This window comes from Oryx dammah, unplaced genomic scaffold (assembly GCF_014754425.2).
Source record: "Oryx dammah isolate SB20612 unplaced genomic scaffold, SCBI_Odam_1.1 HiC_scaffold_25, whole genome shotgun sequence".
Taxonomy (NCBI): domain Eukaryota; kingdom Metazoa; phylum Chordata; class Mammalia; order Artiodactyla; family Bovidae; genus Oryx; species Oryx dammah.
The window spans coordinates 12,013,042-12,034,870 of NW_024070209.1; the positions used below are offsets into that span (position 1 = coordinate 12,013,042).

General features: G+C 36.9%; 1 protein-coding gene across 1 annotated transcript in view; it reads left to right on the top strand.

Annotated features, from left to right (window-relative positions):
* Positions 1–21,829, top strand: part of EXOC6B (exocyst complex component 6B) — a 697,089-nt gene that overhangs the window by 461,583 nt on the left and 213,677 nt on the right. The window lies entirely within an intron of this gene.

Genomic DNA, 21,829 nt, shown 5'->3' on the forward strand with positions numbered 1-21,829 from the left:
AAAATTTGTCCAAGATACACATTAAGGTTTTTTTTAAAATTAATTAATTAATTTATTTATTTTTAATTTTTACTTTACAATTCTGTATTGGTTTTGGCATAGATTGACATGAATCCACCACAGGTGTACATGCATTCCCAAACATGAACCCCCCTCCAAGTTTGGTACAAATAAGCATGTCTAGTGTGATCTCATTTTTCCAAAATGTGTGTATTTGCAGGGTATTTTGGTTAGGAAAAAACTTCTAAAGGTAAGTAAAAGGTTTGAAATCAATAATCTCTGCAGTGAAGGAAAAGGGACTTGCTCTTTCTTGCTTAAAGATTTCCATGATGTTTGATGATTTTTTTTTAGCTACAATTATGCATTGCTTTATCAGGGAACCACAAATATGGCAGTTAAGCAATAGAGAATCTGTCTTCCTATTAAAAATATGTTCTATGATTTTTAGGAGTTGAGTAAGCAAAAGTCTTCTCTTGTTTTTATTTGCTTTTCATCCCTTTGTTATCAGTAGTAATAATAATATATAATATTTATTCAGTGTGTATTTTGTCAGGCACTGCTCATGACAAGTAGCATTTATTTTAATCCTACAAAATCCTTGAATCATTATTATTTGTGCTTTATCGTGGCAGTTTTCAAACTTTTTGGTTTCAGGATCTATTTGTATGCCTAAAAAGTATCAGGGACCCTAAATAACTTTTGCTTATTTGTGTTATATCTGTATGATATATGCCATATTAGAAATGGTCTTGAGTGAAGTCGGTCAGTCATGTCCGACTCTTTGTGGTCCCATGGACTGTAGCCTACCAGGCTCCTCTGTCCATGGGATTTTCCAGGCAAGAGTACTGGGGTGGGTTGCCATTTCCTTCTCCAGGGGATCTTCCCAACCCAGGGATTGAACCCAGGTCTCCTGTATTGCAGGCAGATGCTTTACCTCTAAGCCACCAGGGAAGTCTAGAAATGGTTTTAGACATCTTCTAGTATTATTTTATTTCAATGAGCAATAATAGATCTAATATGTTACTATAAATAACACTTTTATGAAAAATTACTATTTTCTATGCAAAAATTTACTCTTTTGAGTAGCACTATTTTACATTTTTGCAAATCCCTCTACTTTTCTGGCATAATAGAATACAGCTGAATTCTACATCCTGCTCCATTCAATCTGTTGTGATACATTATTTTAGTAGATTATATTATTTCCAGTTATTCAGTTCCCTTCCCTGTGTCAAGCTTGGCCATGTGACTTGCTTTGGCTACTGAAATGAAAATGTTTCCTGTATTACTTTTCAGAATAAGCTTTAAGAGCCATTTTGTGGTTCTTCATCACTCTTTTTCCTCTGCTGTGTGCATAGAATGTCATAAAGAGTAGCTGCTTCATTTCCAGCTTTGTTCTACAATAAAAATGTCATGAAGCAGAGCAACTGATCCCTAGCCAACAATAACTGAGGGGGGATTAAACCTTAGTTGTAAGAAACTGAAATTTAGCAGTTATTTTGTTATCATATCATAACTGAGTATAAAGTAACTGATACAGAAATTGATAAAACTCTATGAGGTACTGATGTGATAAACACACGTACAAAAATACCTAAAATATAGGACACTGACTTTGGGGCTAAGCAAAAGTTGATTCCCATGATAAAACTTTTGATGAAGTTGTCTCTTGAGATAACTAGAAATCAGATAATATTCCAGACAAGTGTACCAGCAAAGAGTTTGGGAACAGACTATGATCAATATTCTTTGGTTTCTCTTGGTTTCATTTGATTACAAAATAAAGATGAGCTCAGGAAAGAATTGGCCTGTTTATAATCAGAGGATAAAGGGAATGAAGAGAATCTAGAAATTTCAGTAATAACAGTCAAAATGTGAAACTTTTTCTCATTTTCTCATTTTTGGTAATATGCATAACTGAAAAATTATATGAATGGATAGAAGTCTATTTCAGCCATCTGTCAAAGATAACATCAGGGTTAAAGCCAGCATATTTTTTTAAAAACCTTAGATTCAATTAAAATAGGTACCCAGTAAATCTTTTCATTTGATTGAAATGTCTCAGAAGGCAAAACAAGTACTGAGTGAATATGTGGTTATACCATAGAAACTTGCTCACTTCAGGGAACTTGTAATTAAGTCTAGAGTAAGAGGCATATACTGAAAAGATTTGTAAATATGGATACTGGCATAACAAGATGACTGCAATTATTAATAAATAAATAAAATTTCAAGAGTACTGTACTGCCAAATGAGCTAGTAGGTTCCACTAAAGTAGATTGTGATTGTTCATAACTTGCGTGCCTCCTACCTTCTGTGAATTAGAAGTAGCCTGAGAAAGCTGCTCAAATCACCAAGGAAGTATTCTTGAGTCATATTCTTCAATACCTTATCTATAGATCTAATGAGGGTCAAACAAAATGAACAACCTCTTACAGGCTGAGCCAGCATCCTCAAAGAACAGTGAATTAGGAAGGTACCCCAAGAAAGTAAAACCAGGGCCCAAGTAAGGTATGCTCCCCACTTCAAGGGCAAGCGGCCCTCACAAGTTCTGAATTGATATGGATAAGTGACTGCTGTGTGTTTCCCATTCTACCCCTTTCCAAATTGGAGATTTAATCCAGTTGTGATATTCCCCTTCTCCAATTATATGTTGGATATTTGAGGGGCGGCTCACTTGTTTTTTAGTTTATTGGTCTACAGAGTAAGAGGTGCCACATGTGGGTTTTGTATTGAGTCTATTGCCATGCCCAGAAAGGACTTTGAGGTTATCCCTTCTAGGAAACAGGGTATGTGTAGTTCATGTGCAGAAGGCAAAAGCAAAGCTAACTGATTGGTTATCAGTTAGCAGACTGTGGTATTATTATTTAATCCAATTATTTGCTGCCCTTCCCTGTGACAGAATTATGATTCTCCATTCAGTGATTGGAGTGATTGCCACAATCACTCCACTGCGGCAATCACAATCCACACAGTGATTGCCTGTGTCCAGTGTAATGTCAACAGAAGGGATGAATGTCACCTCCAGGCAGAATCTTTAGAAACATTACATTGTTCTGCCATGGCTGTCTTTCCTTTGCCATGAAGTTGGCATGTCCATGAAAAGGGGCTGCTTCTGCAGCTGACATGGAACGTGGGTAGAAAATAAATCTTTGTAGTTGTAAGTCACAAAGATTTGGGAGGTGTTTGTTATTGCAGCATGTAGTGTAAGCTGTCTGACAAATCAGTATTTGGCTGAAGTTTTTTGTGTGTATTGCAAGAATCCTGAAGATTCCAAGACTCCAAAATCTCCTGGAAATCACGTTTTCTCTGTACTTTGCTAACAGAAGATATGCAATAAAAGGTATCTTTGCTGTTTGGCACTGTTTCGTATGTCGTCTCTGTTGGTGGTAGCGGTGGTGCTCAGTCACTAAGTTGTGTCTGACTCTGTGACCCCGTGGACTGTAGCACGCCAGGCCTCCTTGTCCCTTACCTTCTCCTGGAGTTTGCCCGAGTTCATGTACTATATATACAGTTGTTATTTTTTTGCAGTTCTAAGCTCCAACTTGTTTTGTCATAAGATCAGAAATTTCATTTTTAGCTACCTATTTCCCCTGATAAGCAGAGTGAAGCAGTGTCCTGCAACAGTTTTATTCCATTAGCTTTTACATTGGCATGGTTAATTCTAGAAACTGTGATCTAAATTGGTTTATCATACTTTGGACACTTAAATACAATGCGTTGTATCAGCTGCCTGTGATTGAATACAGTAAAAAAAAAAAAAAAAAAAAAAACACGTGGAAATGTCTCCACACTTTTCAAACTACAGTGTCAGTACATTTTTAAGAGTTTTTAGGATCCTTTTCAAACTTAGGTTTTTGTTTTTTGTACCCTGAGAAGACCTTGTTACTTTCCCCCACTGCTTTTTGTTTGCCACAGCTACAACGATTTGGCCTTTGATCAGTGTATTCTTTGGAGGACCCTAGGCTCAGCATCTTTTTCCTTTTTGTTTGCTCTTTGACTTTTGTAAGCTTTCAGAACTCTGTAGCTATATTTGGGAGACTGGGGCAAAAGCTGCAGTCAGGAAATTTGTTTAATTTAGCTGAGTTGTAGAGACTTAAGTTTCATTATCTTTTCTGACTTCAAAATATGAATGAGTACCAGAGTTTTAAGAATCTTTCCAGATTGCTGCAGCCATTGATTGTGTTTAGTAAAAGAAAGATATATTAAAAACTCTGCTTGTTCATATCCTTTACAAAAACATTTTCACCAAGTAAGTGAGAAGGGAATGCTTCTGACCAGGTTAATTCAGCTGAGGCTGTGGGCATAGTCTTAAATTAGGCAAGGAAAAAAAGGACTGCCCTAAAATAGATTATAATCTGCTAAATTGTCTGACTATTGATCCTCTGCTAACCCGAACAACTTGAGGTAAGTACGAGCAGAGCTGAGCAATTTTAATGAGCTGGTAGATTCTTATCAACTTGAAAATTGTATTCTTAGGATTTATCTTAAGTCTGTCAAATGGACTTGAATTCAACGTAATGCTCAAGAAGTTGGCACAAAAAATAACTAAGCAAAGCTCTGTAAAGGTCATTGATTTCTAAAGTTTAACCAGTTGACACTGAGTGCATCTGGTCCTTGCAAGGCTGCTCTTGAGCATGTTAATATCCCTGCAAAGAGGGCCTCTGGCAGTATTATGTGAAATTGGTAGGATTCTCTGTCTTCTTGTCATATTAGCTAACTGGAGTTAAGTGCTCAAATTTGAAAGTAATTTTTTTTTCTCAGTTTTTGTTAAGTATTTATAAAACTGTGTTTTTGGACGACTCATAATTAGACAGATAAACTATTCATATAGTAGTGAGGGAAGCATTTAGTTTTCAAGGGTTTTTGGAAAGCATTATCTAGTTGATTCATTGTTTTTTGACATCCTTAGAAATTCTGTTAGGGAATTTTAAAAAGTAATTTGTAGAATGCTCAGTCCAGAGCCTTTAAGTTCTCTTAATATCAGGGAAAGGACACCAAGATATCTTAAAAACTGGCATGCTTTTAAATTAGAGATGACAGAGATCTGGAACTCCTCTTAGCTTGATGAACTAAAACTAAAATATGAAAAATAATACACTCTCTTCATATATGAATATGTCACTAATGGTCTACCTGTGTAATGTGCATTTTGATGATTTTCTCAGTAGAGATGGAAAATAAAGAACAGCAATGTTTAGTTGGTTATTCAAATCAATTGTGCTTATTAAAAAAAAAGGCTTGAGAATTTGAGTTGACTGCAAATTCAGGTTAAGTAAGCAAGATCTACCAAACAGCTTAATTGTTCTAATATTTTATTATAGAAGAATATTGTCTAACAGTTTCCAAAATGTGGTACCTGGAACAGCAGTGTCAGAATTTTGTTAAAAAATGCATGACCTCAGGCCCCATCCCAGACATACTGAATCAGAAACTTGGTTTTGCCCTAGCGATAGGTATTTTAATACATCCTCCAGGGAATTCCTGATATATGCTAAAGTTCAAGAACTACTGATCTAGAACAAAATCCTCTTCTACTTGATGCTGACCAGAACATTTCTGGATCAATTGTTTTGCTTTTATTTTGTAGTCTAAAAAGGATGCTGAGCAGCGGAGTCCTCTAAAAGAAAATGCTGTGGTGTAGAAAGGACTAGAAACTAAACCGTATAGGGATATTTGAAGATGTTTATTTAGCTTTGAGAAAAGATCACTTAGAGGCTCATGGCATATAATTGTGGCCTTCTGTTAGCTATAGGGCTCTTTTAGCTCCAGAAGGTGAGGTTTAGCTGAAAAACCTTCTGACAAAAGTTTTATTTGATATCTCTTTGATTTTGTGATCTTCACTTCTCTGGAGGCATTTGTATAAGTTCTAAACACCCTCTTAATGGCAGTACTGTAGTAGTCATTTGTGTAATGGTTAGAATCAGATGCCACTAACTAAGGTCTTTTCTATATTTAGTTAGTGGCATCTGATTCTAACCACTAAACTAAACGAACTAAAATGGACCAGAATGGGTGAGTTTAATTCAGATGACCATTACATCTACCACTGTGGGCAAGAATCCCTTAGAAGAAATGGAGTTGCCCTCATAGTCAACAAAAGAGTCTGAAATGCAGTACTTGGATTCAATCTCAAAAACGACAGATTGATGTCTGTTTGTTTCCAAGGCAAAACATTCAATATCACAGTAATCCAAGTCTATGCCCCAACCAGTAATGCCAAAGAAGCTGAAGTTGAACAGTTCTATGAAGGCCTCAAGACCTTCTAGAAATAAGACCAAAAAAAGATGTCTTTTTCATCACAGAGGACTGGAATGCAAAAATAGGAAGTCAAGAGATACCTGGAATAACAGGCAAATTTGGCCTTGGAATACAAAATGAAGCAGGGCAAAGACTAACCAAGTTTTGCCAAGAGAAAGTATTGGTCATAGCAAACACTCTCTGATCAAACACCTTCACTGATCTAAGACTAGGTTTTTGTTCATATTTTAGCTTAGGGCTTCCTGTACTACATTTGTATTGTAAATTCTGACAGCATATCAATACTTAGATTTTTATTTCTCATGGGAAGCCTTTTTTATTTTCCAGTGCAAAATGTCACTTTAATCTCATTTCTTTTGACTGAAAGTATAGCCTTTTTGAGGTCTCAAAATTGCACACGCTATGGACTGAATATTTGTGCCCCAGTGAAACACGTATGTTGAAATCTAACTGCATGTGATAGTGTTTGGGAGTCTTTGGGAGGTAATTAGGAATGAAGGTGGAGCCCACATGTAAAACGGATTAGTATTAGCGGGCTATAGTCCATAGGGTCTCAGAGTCGGACACAACTGAAGCGACTTGACTAGCGCATGCACGCATGCCCTTATAGGAGACCAGAGAGCTAGCTTGCTCTCTGCTCACCATTTGAGGATACAAAGAGAGATTGGCAGTCTGCAACCCCGCAGAGGGTTCACACCAGAACTCAGTTATATGGGCATCCTGATCTTGACCTTCCAGCCTCCAAAACTGTGAGAAATAAATGTCTGATGTTTGCAGATCACTCCGTCTGTGGTACTTTGTGGTAGTAGCCTGAAGTGACTAAGCAGGAGTCTATTTTATATGCCTATTCCTTCTGCAGATCCCAAGGCGTATTGCTCTGTTGATATTAAACTCCTGTATGTAGCTATGAAGTAATTCCAGCCTCATGTCCTCCTGGAATCAAGGCAACAAAATACTAGCAAAGTGAATCCAACAGAATACTGAGAGTGTTGTGTCCCTGGACCAGCTGGGATCTTACCTAGGAATGCAATAGTGGTTCACTATAAGGGGGTCAATAATTATAGTACAGTACATTAGTAGAATGAAGCACAAATACCACATGGTCATCTCAGTTCTTGCAGAAAAGTGATTTCACAGAATGCAACACCTTTTTATGGAGAAAACGATCAGTAAACTAGGAATAGAAGGGAACCATCTTCAGTATGATAGAGCATTTTTTAAAATTCCACAGCTAACATCTTACTCAGTGGTGAGCGACTAAAAGCTTTCTCCCTGAGACCAGGATCAAGACAAGCATTCCTGTTTTCATTGTTACTGCTCAACATTATAGTGGAAGTTCTAGCCAGGTCTCTAGATGAGAAAAAGAAATAAAAGCCTTTGAAATTATGACGGAAGAAGTTGAAGTATCTCTAAAGCAGATGATGTGATTCTCTATGTACAAAAACCAAAGAATTCACAGAAAAGTTATTATAGCTAATGAACAAGTTCAGAATAGTTTTAGGGTACATGATAAACACACAAAATCCTGTTCTGTTTCTATATACTCACAATGAACAATCCAAAAAAGAAAGCAAGAAGTTCTGTTTACAATAGTGTCTTTAAATATATCACCCTCAGTGTATTTCCTGTATATTTGTAGCTATTGGTTAATTGATTGATTTTTGGTAGATACACTCATTAGGTTAATAAATTTCCTGATATTCCAATGATTATGAATATTTTTCTCACCAGTTACTGAATTCCTCATTTTCTTTTCTTACATTTATTGAGAAAAGTATGTGATATTTTCCCCTTTATTCTGTTACAAGATAAATACAATGAATGACTTGTATTCCTGGAACAAACTGATTGTGATACATTTTTACATGAAACTGGATTTCATCTGCTAATATTTTGTTTAGAATTTTGTTTTTGTATTCATGTGAGAGATCGGCCTATGCTTTGCTATAATGTCTTCATCAGGCTTTGCCATAAGAGTTATTCTGCCTTAGAGAACAAGTTGGAAAATGTTTTATTATCTGAAAGTATTTGTGTAAGATTGTTATTATTTGTTTCCTTCTTGTTGTTGTTGTTTAGTCACTATGTTGTGTCCAACTCTTTTGCAACCCCATGGACTGTAGCCCACCAGGCTCCTGTGTCCATGGGATTTCCCAGGCAAGAGTACTGGAGTGGGTTGCCTTTCCCTTCTCCAGGGTATCTTCCCAATCCAGGAATTGAACCCAGGTCTCCTGCATTGCAGGCAGATTCTTTACTATAGTCTGAACCACCAGGGGAGCCCTGTCTGTAAGTATTTGTGTAAGATTGGTATTATTTGATTCTTTACTGTTGGAAGATTCAGAGAAGCCACCTGTGCCTTTGCTTTTAAGGAAAGTTTGACCTAGGATAAGGTTTGTAATTGCAGTATCAATGTACTTCAGGGCTATCCAGATTTTCTTCTTCTTGTGTCACTTTTGGTAAGTTGTGTCATTTGTTTCATCTACCTTGTTAATTTTATTGGTATTTATTTGTTAATAATATATTATTCTTTTTAATATCAGCATTTATAGTGATGTCCTGTTTTTCAGTCTTCCTGATGCTATTGATTTCTTAAATGCTCTTGTTATTATTTATGTTAACCATCAAAAATTTTTAATCTTTTCTTGTTAGTTGTTTATAATTTGATTTATGCTTTCAAAAGCCAACTTGTGGTTTTATTGTTTTCTCTATTGTATATTTTTCCATTTCATTTATTTTTTCTCTTATTTTTATTTTTTACTATTGATATGTTTAAAAATACATATTCCTACTGTTTGTTTTTTGAGATGGATACTTATGTAATCAATGTACAGCCTTTAAAACAATGCATGTTTAAGGCTGTAACCTTAAGTGTATCTTTAGTTACATTGCTCAAATTTTGATGCATTATATTTTTATTCTGGTTCAGCTCAAAGTAGCTTTTAGTTTACATTGTGATTTATTTCTTGGCCGATGGATTATTGTTGCTTGATTTTCAGTTTCTGTTGTTACTATTGCTGTTGGGAGGGGATTTCTTTTTTAGGTGTCTTTTCTCAAAATCCATTTCTCACTTACTTCCATTCTGGTCAGAGACCAAAATCTATATTAAATTTTAATACTATCAAATTGATAAGGACTTGCATTATGACTATGACCTATTAGTTATATGAGCTCTTGAAACACATATATATTCTGAAGTTCGTAGGTTCTGCATTCTTTTATATATATCAATTAGGTTAAACTTTTTCATTGTGACATTTAAATATTCTATATTATTTTGGTTTATTTGAGTTAGTCTTTTTTTAGTTCTGTTGTTTTTGTTTAATATATTTGAAGCTAGTAAGTGCATACAAATTTAGATTTATTATATCTTTTCATTGGATTAACTTTTTTATCTATGGGGATATTTTCATACCTTATAATCTTTTTCTGATATTTGCTAAGGTACACAAACTTTCTTTTAATGCTTACATAGTGTATCTTTTTCCATCTGTGTGTCCTTACTTAAAGGTACATTGCTTTCAAGTAGCCTATGTATGTATTATTACATATTTTAAAAAACTATTTTGACAATTTTTTCTTTAAATTGTACTGTTTATTTGACATACTTCTCATATGATTACTGTAGCATTTCTATTTAAATCTGCCACCTTACTTTTTGCCTTTTCTTGGTCCCATCTGTTTTTTGTTTCTTTATTCTTTTCTTTGCCTTATTTGGATTTAATCAATTCTTACTATTCTCTTGTTCTATATTAGCTTGTTATATAACTTTATTATTTTAGTTGTTTCACAAGAGATCACAGCATGCATTTAAAAATTGTTTAAAGGTACTGCAAACAAGTAATTTTGTTAGTGCCTGAATAATGCAAGAACTTTATAATGCTACCATTCCGTTACCTTCCTTCTACCTTTTGTGCTACCATTGTCACATATATTAATCTTACATCTATTTCAAAACTTTTAGAACCTTATTATTACTGTTTTGCAGTCTATGCATTAACCTCGTTTATAATTTCTTTTTGCATTATCTTACTTCCATCTTGGTATTATTTATGTCCTGGGTAACTCCCTTTAGTATTTTTTTGTTTTTGTGAGTCTACTGGCAGAAAATTCTCTTACTTTTGTGTGTCAAAACTTAAAAAAAGTTTTCTTCATTTTTGAAGGATTTTTTAAATTAATTTTTATTGGGGTATAGTTGCCTTACAATGTTGTGTTAGTTTCTGCTGTGCAGCAAAGTGAATCAGTTATACATATACATATATCCACCATATAAAAGGATTTCCTTCTAAATTTCCTTTTAGATTTCCTTTAGATGACCATTAGGTCATCACAGAGCACTGAGTTGAGTTCCTTGAGCTATACAGTAGGTTTTCATTAGTTATCTATTTTATACATAGTAGTGTATGTAAGTCAATCCCAATCTCTAAATTCATCCCACCTCCCTTTCCTCCTTGGTAGCATAAGTTTGTTCTCTACATCTGTGACTCTAGTTCTGCTTCACAAATAAGTTCATCTGTACCATTTTTCTAGATTCCACATATAAGTGATATTATGCAATATTTGTTTTTCTCTTTCTTACTGCACTGTGTATGGCAGTCTCCAGGTCTTTCTATGTCCCTACAAATGGCACTATTTTGTTCATTTTCTTGGCAGAATAATATTCCAATATGTACGTGTAACACCACATATTTTTTTAACATTCCTCTGTAGATGGACATTTAGGTTGCTTTCATGTCCTTGCTATTGTAAATAGAGCTACAGTGAACTTTGGGGTGCATGCATTCTTTCAAATTCTGGTTTTCTCTGGATGTAAGCCTAGGAGAGGCATTGCTAGCTCATATGGTAGTTCTATTTTTAGTTTTTAAAGGAGTCTCCATACGGTTCTCCATAGTGACTGTGCAATTTTACATCCCCAACAACAGTGTAGGAAGGTTTCTTTTTCTCCAGATCCTCTCCAGCATTTATTGTTTGTAGATTTTTTTGATGGCACCCATTTTGACAGGTGTGAGATGACACCTCATTGTTGTTTTGATTTGTAATTTTCTAATAATTAGTGGACGGCATCACTGATGCAATAAACATGAACTTGGACCAACTCCAGGAGATGGTGAGGGACAGGGAGGCCTGGTGTGCTGCAGTCCATGGGGTCACAAAAAGTTGGACACGACTAGACAACTGAAGAACAACAACAACAATTAGTGATGTTGAACATTTCTTTCTGTGTTTGTTAGCCATCTGTATGTCTTCTTTGGAGGAAAAAAATTGGGAAAGAAGAGGTAAAACTGTCTTAGTGTTTAATTTTTTTCTTGGTTCCCCTTTGCAAGCATCAGTTGATCTGGTATTAACTTAATCTTCTGTCTTCAAATTGATAATGTCTGTTATGATTTTTAGCTTCATACTAGTTTTCTAAGTTCTGGGAAAATGTTTCATGTTTGTTTTCCAAATAACTTGGGTAACTTTTCATAGCATAAGTCCTAAACTTATGTCCTCTCCTTTGAATCTTAAACTAGTTACTGTGCTTTTGGTTTTTCTTAATAACTCTTCATCTTATTCATCTCCCTTTATATTTCTATTTGATTTTTTTATTTATCATGTTATTATTTCACTTCACATTATTCTCTTCTTATTGTCTTATGCTTCTCTTTTTTAATAGTATTCTTTGTTTTTATTTTAATTTTTGATTGGAAGATAATTGCTTTTCAATATTTTGTTGGTTTCTGCCATACAACAATGTGAATCAGCTATAAGTAAACATACATTCCCTCCCTCTTGAGCCTCTCCCCAACCCACCCCCACCCCCGTCTCATCCCTCTAAGTCATCACAGAGCACCAAGCTGAACTCCCACTAGCATTCTCCCACTAGCTATCTGTTTTACACATGGTAATGTATGTGATTCAATTCTACTCTCTCAGTTCATCCCACCCTCTCTTTCTCCCTCTGTGGTTCATAAGTCCAGTCTCTACGTCTGTGTCTCTCTATTCCTGCCCTGCACATAGGTTTATCAGTATCATTTTTCTAGATTCCATGTATATGTGTTAATATACAATATTTGTTTTCCTCTTTCTAACTTCACTATGTATAACAGGGTCTAGGTTTGTCCACCTCGATTCAACTGACACAAATTTGCACCTTTTTATGACTGAGTAACGTTCCTTTAGCAAAGGCGAAAAGGAAAGATATAAGCATCTGAAGGCAGACTTCCAAAGAATAGCAAGAAGAGATAAGAAAGCCTTTTTCAGTGATCAATGCAAAGAAATAGAGGAAAAGAACAGAATGGGAAAGACTAGAGATCTCTTCAAGAAAATTAGAGATACCAAGGGAACATGTCGTGCAAAGATGGGCTCAATAAAGGACAGAAATGGTATGGACCTAACAGAAGCAGAAGATATTAAGAAGAGGTGGCAAGAATACACAGAAGAACTGTACAAAAAAGATCTTAATGACCCGGATAATCACGATGGTGTGATCACTCATCTAGAGCCAGACATCCTGGAATGTGATGTCAAGTGGGCCTTAGAAAGCATCACTACGAACAAAGCTAGTGGAGGTGATGGAATTCCAGTAGAGCTATTTCAAATCCTGAAAGATGATGCTGGGAAAGTGCTGCATTCAATATGCCAGCAAATTTGGAAAACTCAGCAGTGGCCACAGGATTGGAAAAGCTCAGTCTTCATTCCAGTCCCAAAGAAAGGCAATGCCAAAGAATGCTCAAACTACTGCACAATAGCACTCATCTGACATGCTAGTAAAGTAATGCTCAAAATTCTCCAAGCCAGGCTTCAGCAATACATGAACTTCCTGATGTTCAAGCAGGATTTAGAAAAGGCAGAGGAACCAAAGATCAAATTGCCAACATCCTCTGGATCATGGAAAAAGCAAGAGAGTTCCAGAAAAACATCTATTTCTGCTTTATTGACTATGCCAAAGCCTTTGACTGTGTGGATCACAATAAACTGTGGAAAATTCTGAGAGAGATGGGAATACCAGACCATCTGACCTGCCTCTTGAGAAATCTGTATGCAGGTCAGGAAGCAACAGTTAGAACTGGACATGGAACAACAGACTGGTTCCAAATAGAAAAAGGAGTACATCAAGGCTGTATATTGTCACCCTGCTTATTTAACTTGTATGCAGAGTACATCATGAGAAACGCTGGACTGGAAGAAACACAAGCTAGAATCAAGATTGCCAGGAGAAACATCAATACCCTCAATTATGTAGATGACACCACCCTTATGGCAGAAAGTGAAGAGGAACTAAAGAGCCTCTTGATGAAAGTGAAAGAGGAGAGTGAAAAAGTTGGCCTAAAGCTCAACATTCAGAAAACAAAGCCATCACTTCATGGGAAATAGATGGGGAAACAGTGGAAACAGTGTCAGACTTTATTTTTTGGGGCTCCAAAATCACTGCAGATGGTGACTGCAGCCATGAAATTAGAAGATGCTTACTCCTTGGAAGGAAAGTTATGACCAACCTAGATAGCTTATTCAAAAGCAGAGACATTACTTTGCCGGCTAAGGTCTGTCTAGTCAAGGCTATGGTTTTTCTGGTAGTCATGTATGGATGTGAGAGTTGGACTGTGAAGTAGGCTGAGTGCCCAAGAATTGATGCTTTTGAACTGTGGTGTTGGAGAAGACTCTTGAGAGTCCCTTGGACTGCAAGGAGATCCAACCAGTCCATTCTGAAGGAGATCAGCCCTGGGATTTCTTTGGAAGGAATGATGGTAAAGCTGAAACTCCAGTACTTTGGCCACCTCATGCGAAGAGTTGACTCGTTGGAGAAGACTCTGATGCTGGGAGGGATTGGGGGCAGGAGGAGAAGGGGACGACAGAGGATGAGATGGCTGGATGGCATCACTGACTCAATGGACGTGAGTCTGAGTGAACTCCGGGTGTTGGTAATGGACAGGGAGGCCTGGTGTGCTGCGATTCATGGGGTGGCAAAGATTCGGACACGACTGAGTGACTGAACTGAACTGAACATTCCTTTGTATATATGTACTGTAACTTCTTTATCCATTCATCTGTCAGTGGGCATCTAGGTTGCTTCCATGTCCTGGATATTGTAAATAGTGCTGCAGTGAACATTGGGATACATGTGTCTTTTTCAATTACGGTTTTCTCAGGATATCTGCTCAGTAGTGGGATTGCTGGGTCATATGGTTGTCTTATTCCTAGTTTTTTAAGGAATCTCCATACCTTTCTCCATACTGGCTCTATCAGTTTACATTACCATCCACAGTGCAAGAGGATTCCATTTTCTCCACATTCTCTCGAGCATTTATGGTTTGTGATTTTTTCATGGTGGCCATTCTGACAGGTGTGAGGTGATACCCCGCTGTCATTTTGATTTGCCTTTCTCTAATAATGAGTGATGTCGAACATGTTTTTATCTGTTTATTTGCCATCTGTAAGTCTTCTTTGGAGAAGACTTTAATCTCCTGCCCATCTTGGGGTTGCTTGCTTCTCTTTTCATGGAAATGGTTTATTTTATACTCTAGCTGATGATGCCATAGAGTTATTAAAAAAAATTGATCCTCTAATATATAATTTTATGAAGCTTTATAATTTTCCTAGTCTTTTAGATATTGTATTAATCAGGATTCTTCAGAGAAATAGAACCAGTAAGTTATGTGTATATATATCTAAGAGACTTATGAGGAATGGGCTCGTGCAATTATGGAGGGTGGGGAGTCCCAAGGTTTTCAGTGGCAAGCCTGAGACTGAGGAATTTGATATAAGTTCCTGACCGAAAGCTAGTATACTGATGATCCAATAAGAGCCATAATTCAATTTGATTCGGAAAACTGGAAAGACTGATGTGCAAGGTCAAGGCAGTTAGGCAGAAAGAATTCCTTCTCACAGGTGGATAGCCTTTTTATTCTATTCAGCTCTTCAACTGGTTGGATGAAGCCCATTCACAATAAAGAGGGCAATATGTTTTACTCAGTCTACTGATTTAAATATTGTGGTTGTTCAGTCATGCAGTCATGTCTGACTCTTTGCAACCCTGTGGAATTCAGCATACCAGGCTTCCCTGTCCTTCACTATCTCTCAGAGTTTGCTCAGATTCATGTCCATTGAGTCGATGATTCTATTAGCTATCTCATCCTCTGTCACCCTTTTCTCCTCCTGCCTTCAATCTATCCCATCATCAGCGTCTTTTCCAGTGAGTCAGCTCTTTGCATCAGGTGGCCAAAGTTTTGGAGTTTCAGCTTCAGCACCAGTCCTTCCAATAAATATTTAGTACTGATTACCTTTAAGATTAACTGATTTGATCTCTTTGCTGTCCAAAGGATTCTCAAGATCCTTCTCCAGCACTACAGTTCAAAAACAACAATTCTTCATCGCTCAGCCTTCTTTATGGTGCAACTCTCACATCTCTACATGGCTACTGAAAAACCATAGGTTTGACTAGATGGACGTTTGTCAGCAAAGCAATGTCTCTGCTTTTTAACATGCTGCCTAGGTTTGTCATAGCTTGTCTTCCAAGGAGAAAGTGTCTTTTAATTTCATAGCTGCAGTCATCATCTGCAGTGATTTTGGAGCTCAAGAAAATAAACTCTGTCATTGTTTACATTTTTTCCCTATCTTTTTGCCATGAAGTGATGGGACTAGAAGCCATGATCTTAGCTTTTTGGATATTGGGTTTTAAGCCTGTGGCCTGCATGGGGGTCACTGGCACTGGTAGCAGCAGGCCTGGGAGGCACAGTGCTGGCACAAGTCCTCTTGAGGAGGTGGCCATTACCCCTACCATAGGGCCTATATCCTGCCACAGAGACTGCAAACTCTAGAATTGGGCCACCTCAGGCCAAACTACAGGGAGGGAGCACAGCCCCACCTTCAACAGAAAGTTGGATTAAAGATGTTCTGTATGTTGTTTATTAATTGTCCACCCTACGGCTCTGTGGTGGGACTAATGGCGACCTCCTCCAAGAGGACTTACGCCACACACAGTGCCTTCCAGAACTTCTCTGGCCAGTGGCCCTGGCCCCGCGGCAGGCCACTGCTGGCCCGTGCCTACACAGGAGATCGTCAGGCACACAGACAGGTCTGGCCCAGTCTCCTGTGGCAGTCACTGCTTCTCTCCTTGGGCCCTGGGGCACACAAGGTTCTGTTTGTGCCCTCCAAGAGTCTCTGGTGGAAATGAGGCTTGATATTAAATGCGATTGCACCCCTCTATTGTCCTGTTTCAGCTTCTTCTTTGTCCTTGAACACGGGGTATCTTTTTTTTGGTGGGTTCCAACATTCTCCTTTCAGTGGTTGTTCAGCAGCTAACTGTGATTTTGGTGTTCTTACAGAAGAAGATAAGCTCATGCCCTTCTGCTCCACCATCTTGCTGGTGTATGATTTAAATATTAATTTCATCCAAAAATACTTTTACAGTCACATTCAGCATAATGTTTGACAAAATCTCTGGGCAGCTCATGACCTAATCAAGTTGACACGTGAGATTAACCATCACAGAGTTTGTACCCTGTCCTTTGTTTTGAAGTATTTTTCCTTGGATTGTATGTTAGTATTTTTACCTTCTTCCTTCCCTGAGGAAGATATAGAAGTCTTTTCACACTGTATACTTGTCCAAAAACAAGGTAAGTAGATAGCCTTTCATCCCTTTCTTCAGACTATTCATGTGTACATCTCTCATCTGATTTCCTAATTCTACTGGCTTGGACTGTAGCCCTCCCAACTCCTGTCCATGACATTTCCCAGGCAAGAATAGTGGAGTAGGTTGCCCATTTCCTTCTCCAGGGGATCTTTCTGGCCCAAGGATCAAACCCGCGTCTCCTGCATTGGCAGGAGGATTCTTTACCACTGAGCCAGCAGGGAAACCCAACTGTTTATATAGCCAAGGATTATTTTGTTAAGGTAGAAGGCAGCATGGATAATGTATAGGCCGCTAACATATTCTGCAAGTATATTCTTTTTTCAATGCTAGCATATTTTTCCTATCACCAGTGTTTGGTTCTCTGAAAATTATCTGAACTTGTGGAATATAATGTGAATGATTAATATCTAGTATGTCCTGTTGTAGAGTTCCTTCTACAAGGCCAGTTAGGGACATTGCTCAAGGAACTGTACCAGTATCTCATCAATATCTGCAGCTTCTGATTAAATAAGAAACCAACCAGGCAGCAGGTAGTAGGTGAGGAACTCACTAGGAATAGGAAGAACCACATTTTAACTTAATGGCTAGTCATAGCAAAGTATAAAGAGGAACAGCTGCCCGGTTCTGTGTTACACAACTCTCAGGGTCTGTGAGAACAAGGGATAGATGGTAGAGTACTTTACAAGAATGTTTGATGTCTCATATTCTGAATTTCTAGGAAGGCTTTTCTTAAGTCAGCTTCTGCCTTCTACTTAGTATAACTCATCTGTGGGTTTGTCAATTATGTTTTTAACATTATTGTGGCTTTTCATCTTTTTCTGGGTCTTTACTATTGCAAATGTTTGTAAAAAGGTATATTGAGGTTATTAGCCAGGCAACCTGTATTCAGTGGGTACTTATTTTAATAGCCATTTGGTTTCATTACTGTTTAATGAGCTTTTTGATAGTAAGTTTCTTAATTAACAAGGCAGTCTTTCAGATTTCCTCTTTTCTAATTGTTAACATATTTTGGTGCTTTCACATAGATATACTGTGATGAAAAGTTTCCTCTTTTATAGCTCCTGTTGTACCATTCAGAACGGAAAAAGACAGGGATGGGAAGAATGTACAGCATATTTCCCTGAGATATAAATGGTTTAAGAGCATTTATCCTCTCAAACTGAGACATAGTCTTGCTTTATGCTCAATTTCCTGCAACATGATTAACTCAGTGTGAATTTCTAGCTGTATGAAAGTTGATTAACTTCAACTCAAATTAGAATTTGTATGCTGAGTTTTTATATAACCACGTTTCCCTGGGACCCAAATAAATTTTCCCTTTAAATTTTCTTTGATGTATCGGCAGTACTGCTCAAAATGACAGGGATATTTTATTATAAAGTATTTACCATTCATTGAGTCTCTACTATGTGCCAGACACTGTACAGGGCTCTATATTATATGGCCTCAGATATTGCATATGTTTTCTGCATAGTTGATATTACTATATTCATTTTGCTGATGAGGAAGTTGATTCTAATGAAGATTAAACTTTCCCAACAGTCACACAAGTGATAGGGCCAGGATTTGAGCCTACGTTAGTTTGAACCAAAGTTATTGCTCTTTCTCTATGTCTTACTTCCACTCTGGTCCTATCTTGTTTTCACTATTACTTACCATAAAATGGATATAATGGTTCATGCACTATTCTCCCAATAGTGAAATTAATTAGAGCTAATTAAATTCTTGTAAAGAAGATCTTAAATTGTTTCTGTCAGAGAAACCTGAGGTTTTAAATATTCTGAAATGAAGCATATGTTATTGGCAGAAAATAATGAACCAAAGCACCTACAGGATACATTAGCTCAAAAAAGCAAAAAAAAAAAAAAGAAACAGGCTAATGAGGTGTTTGGGTGGAGAAATGCTCTTATTAGGGTATTGACCAGTTAGGGACTGAGTAATAATTTGTATGTGGAAGTTAAAAGCAACTGGCTGGCAGACATTCAGGCGTCTGTAGCATCGTGTTTTGTAAACTTTCTCCTATGGCTGTGGTGTGTTTTTTCCAGGCCCATTTAATTTTTTATGAGGTTTGTAAAGGTCTTGAATAAACAATTGAGATTATAGAGGTTTTCCTGGAAGCTTTGGTTAATATTTTAATATGCTTTGCTTTGTCACATTATTAAATGGCTTATTGGAAAGTTTGAAAGAGAAGGTTTATTTTTTACTTTTCCTATTCCCCCCCCCCATTTTTTTGTTCTAATAGTTAAATATCAAAATTGGCTTTAATTTTTAGCTCATTCCCACTCTTCTTTTTATTTTGACTTTATTCCTCTACAGATCACCCTTGGATTGGGAATTCAGCTTCTGGGAGGCCTCTACTTAGAATGCACTTCCAGTGAAATTACAGTCAGTGTAGAGGGTATATCTTGAAACAAAGCCAATGACTGTAAATGTGTGTAGTAAGAGAGGACCGGAGAAAGGGAGAAGGAATTGGATAGGGTCAGAAAACAAGAACTAATAGAACTTTGGAGATTACTTCATCATGACCTTTTGCTTATTAATATTTGAATCTGATTCTTTGGCATCTTGGTTACAGTCTGGTGAAATGTCAAACATGACAAAGACTGAATACTCTTTTTTAAATTTTTTTTTAATTTTTATTTTTACTTTATTTTACTTTACAATACTGTATTGGTTTTGCCATACATTGACATGAATCCGCCACGAGTGTACATGAGTTCCCAAACATGAAGCCCCCTCCCACCTCCCACCCCTGAATACTCTTAAAGATATTTCTGTGTTAATGAGATGACTTGATGAAGTTGAACTTTAACCTGAACAGGAGTTGAGAAAATGGAAAGGAAAAGTTTTTATTTCTCATTAAGTGAAAAGTAAAAGTGTTAATTGCTCAGTCATATCTGACTCTTTGCGACCCCACGGACTGTAGCCTGCCAGGCTCCTCTATCCATGAAATTCTCTAGACAAGAATACTGGAGTGGGTAGCCATCCCTTCTCCAAGAGATCTTCTAAACCCAGGGATCAAACCCAGGTGTCCTGCTTTGCAGGCAGATTCTTTACAGTCTGAGCCACCAAGGAACCCATTTTGTAGAGGTTTGTATAGTAATAATTGTTGTTATTTGTAAAATGTATTGCCTCATTTCAAATTAGAAGCCACTTAAATATTTCTATGTTGTTGAGATGAAGTGAAGGTCAACCAGCAAGTCCTACCACCTTTGTGAAGTCTTCTCTGATTATTTTGGCCTCATAGTCTTTTCTTCTAAAATCATATAGTACTTAGAGTTTATTCTGCTCTATTTAGCACTTAATTGTATGTTCTCCTTGATTTGCTTCAGAATAGGAAGTATGCTTTCCACTTTTTTGCATGACAATTTTTGGTTTAGAAGAAAAAATCATATGAGTCTATAAAAGGCATAAGTGATTAATAAAATATTATGTACTTATAAAATACTTATATTTTAAGCAAGTATACCCATTGTCTTTTTCAACTGCTTTTCATGTTCAGGATCATAGAAATAAAAATTGATCATAATCACAAGATATTTGCTGAATAATTAATATAAGACAGGTACTGCAGTAAATACTACATAGGAATTATTTTTATTTAACCATTATAACAATCATATTGTTCAGGTGATGAAACTGAGAAAAAGATTAAATAAAGTTAATGCCCTAGGACATTGTATTTAATTTGTATGTTGATTTTCATTAAAACACATATCTGTACTTTCTCCATTTACCTTTATATATTTTTCTTTGTTTTGCTCTGACAATGTTTTGGTCTATGGCAGTAGAACATACAAGCTAAGATTTTTGCCTTTGGTGGTATTGTTGTTTGATAATATGCATGTACTGATTATTGGCTATACCCTTTATCCCTTATTGTAAATTTGAGTTCAAAAGAAACATATACGTGTGCATTTTCTTTATAAAGCAAAAATGCTGGCCAGGATGATAAAGGAAATCAGGACTAGGGCATTTAAAAATATTGACCAGAGAGACATTCTTTATTTTCTCTACTATTCTGTAATTTGACTACTATAGTTTTTTTCTGGTTGATACCGATTGGTAAATGATTTTGGGGGGATTCTAGTTGTGATGACAGAGTGAGTATCAGACTTATCCTCTAGCCATCAACAATTACAAAAACTGCACAAAATATAAATCAGAATATTGTCAAAAGAATGAATCAGTGTTTGGGATTCCAGTAAGAACTGGTTATTGAGAAACAGAATACTAAAGAAGAAAGAGATATAAAAGAGGGGCCCCCTCAGTGTCTGTATAAAATTCTCCTTCAGTCCTTGGCCAGTTTCTAAGCTGCACATGAATACAGTACTATGGACTTAAGAAGACAACAGTTGCTAAGATATCGATAGCTGAACAAATATTCTAGAAGTTACCTAGCAGAAACATTGCAGATTGAACCCACAGAGTGACTAGATGAACATAAGGTTCAATTAAGGTCAGTTCAGTGGTGTCCAATTCTTTGTGACCCCATGGACTGCTAAACACCAAGCTTCCCTGTTCATCCCCAACTCCCGGAGCCTGCTCAAACTCATGTCCATTGAGGCAGTAATGCCATCCAACCATCTCATCCTCTGTCATCCCCTTCTCTTCCTGCCTTCAATCTTTCCCAGTGTCAGGGTCTTTTCCAATGAGTCAGTTCTTTGTATTAGGTGGCCAAAGTATTGGAATTTCAGCTTCAGCATCAGTCCTTCCAATGAATATTCAGGACTGATTTCCTTTAGAATGGACTGGTTGGAGCTCCTTGCAGTCCAAGGGAATCTCAAGAGTCTTCTCGAACACCACAGTTCAAAGGCATCAATTCTGCACTCAGCTCTCTTTATAGTCCAACTCACATCCATACATAACTAGTGGAAAAACCATAGCTTTGAGTAGATGGACCTTTGTCAGTAAAATAATGTCTCTGCTTTTTAATATGCTGTCTAGGTTATTCATAGCTTTTCT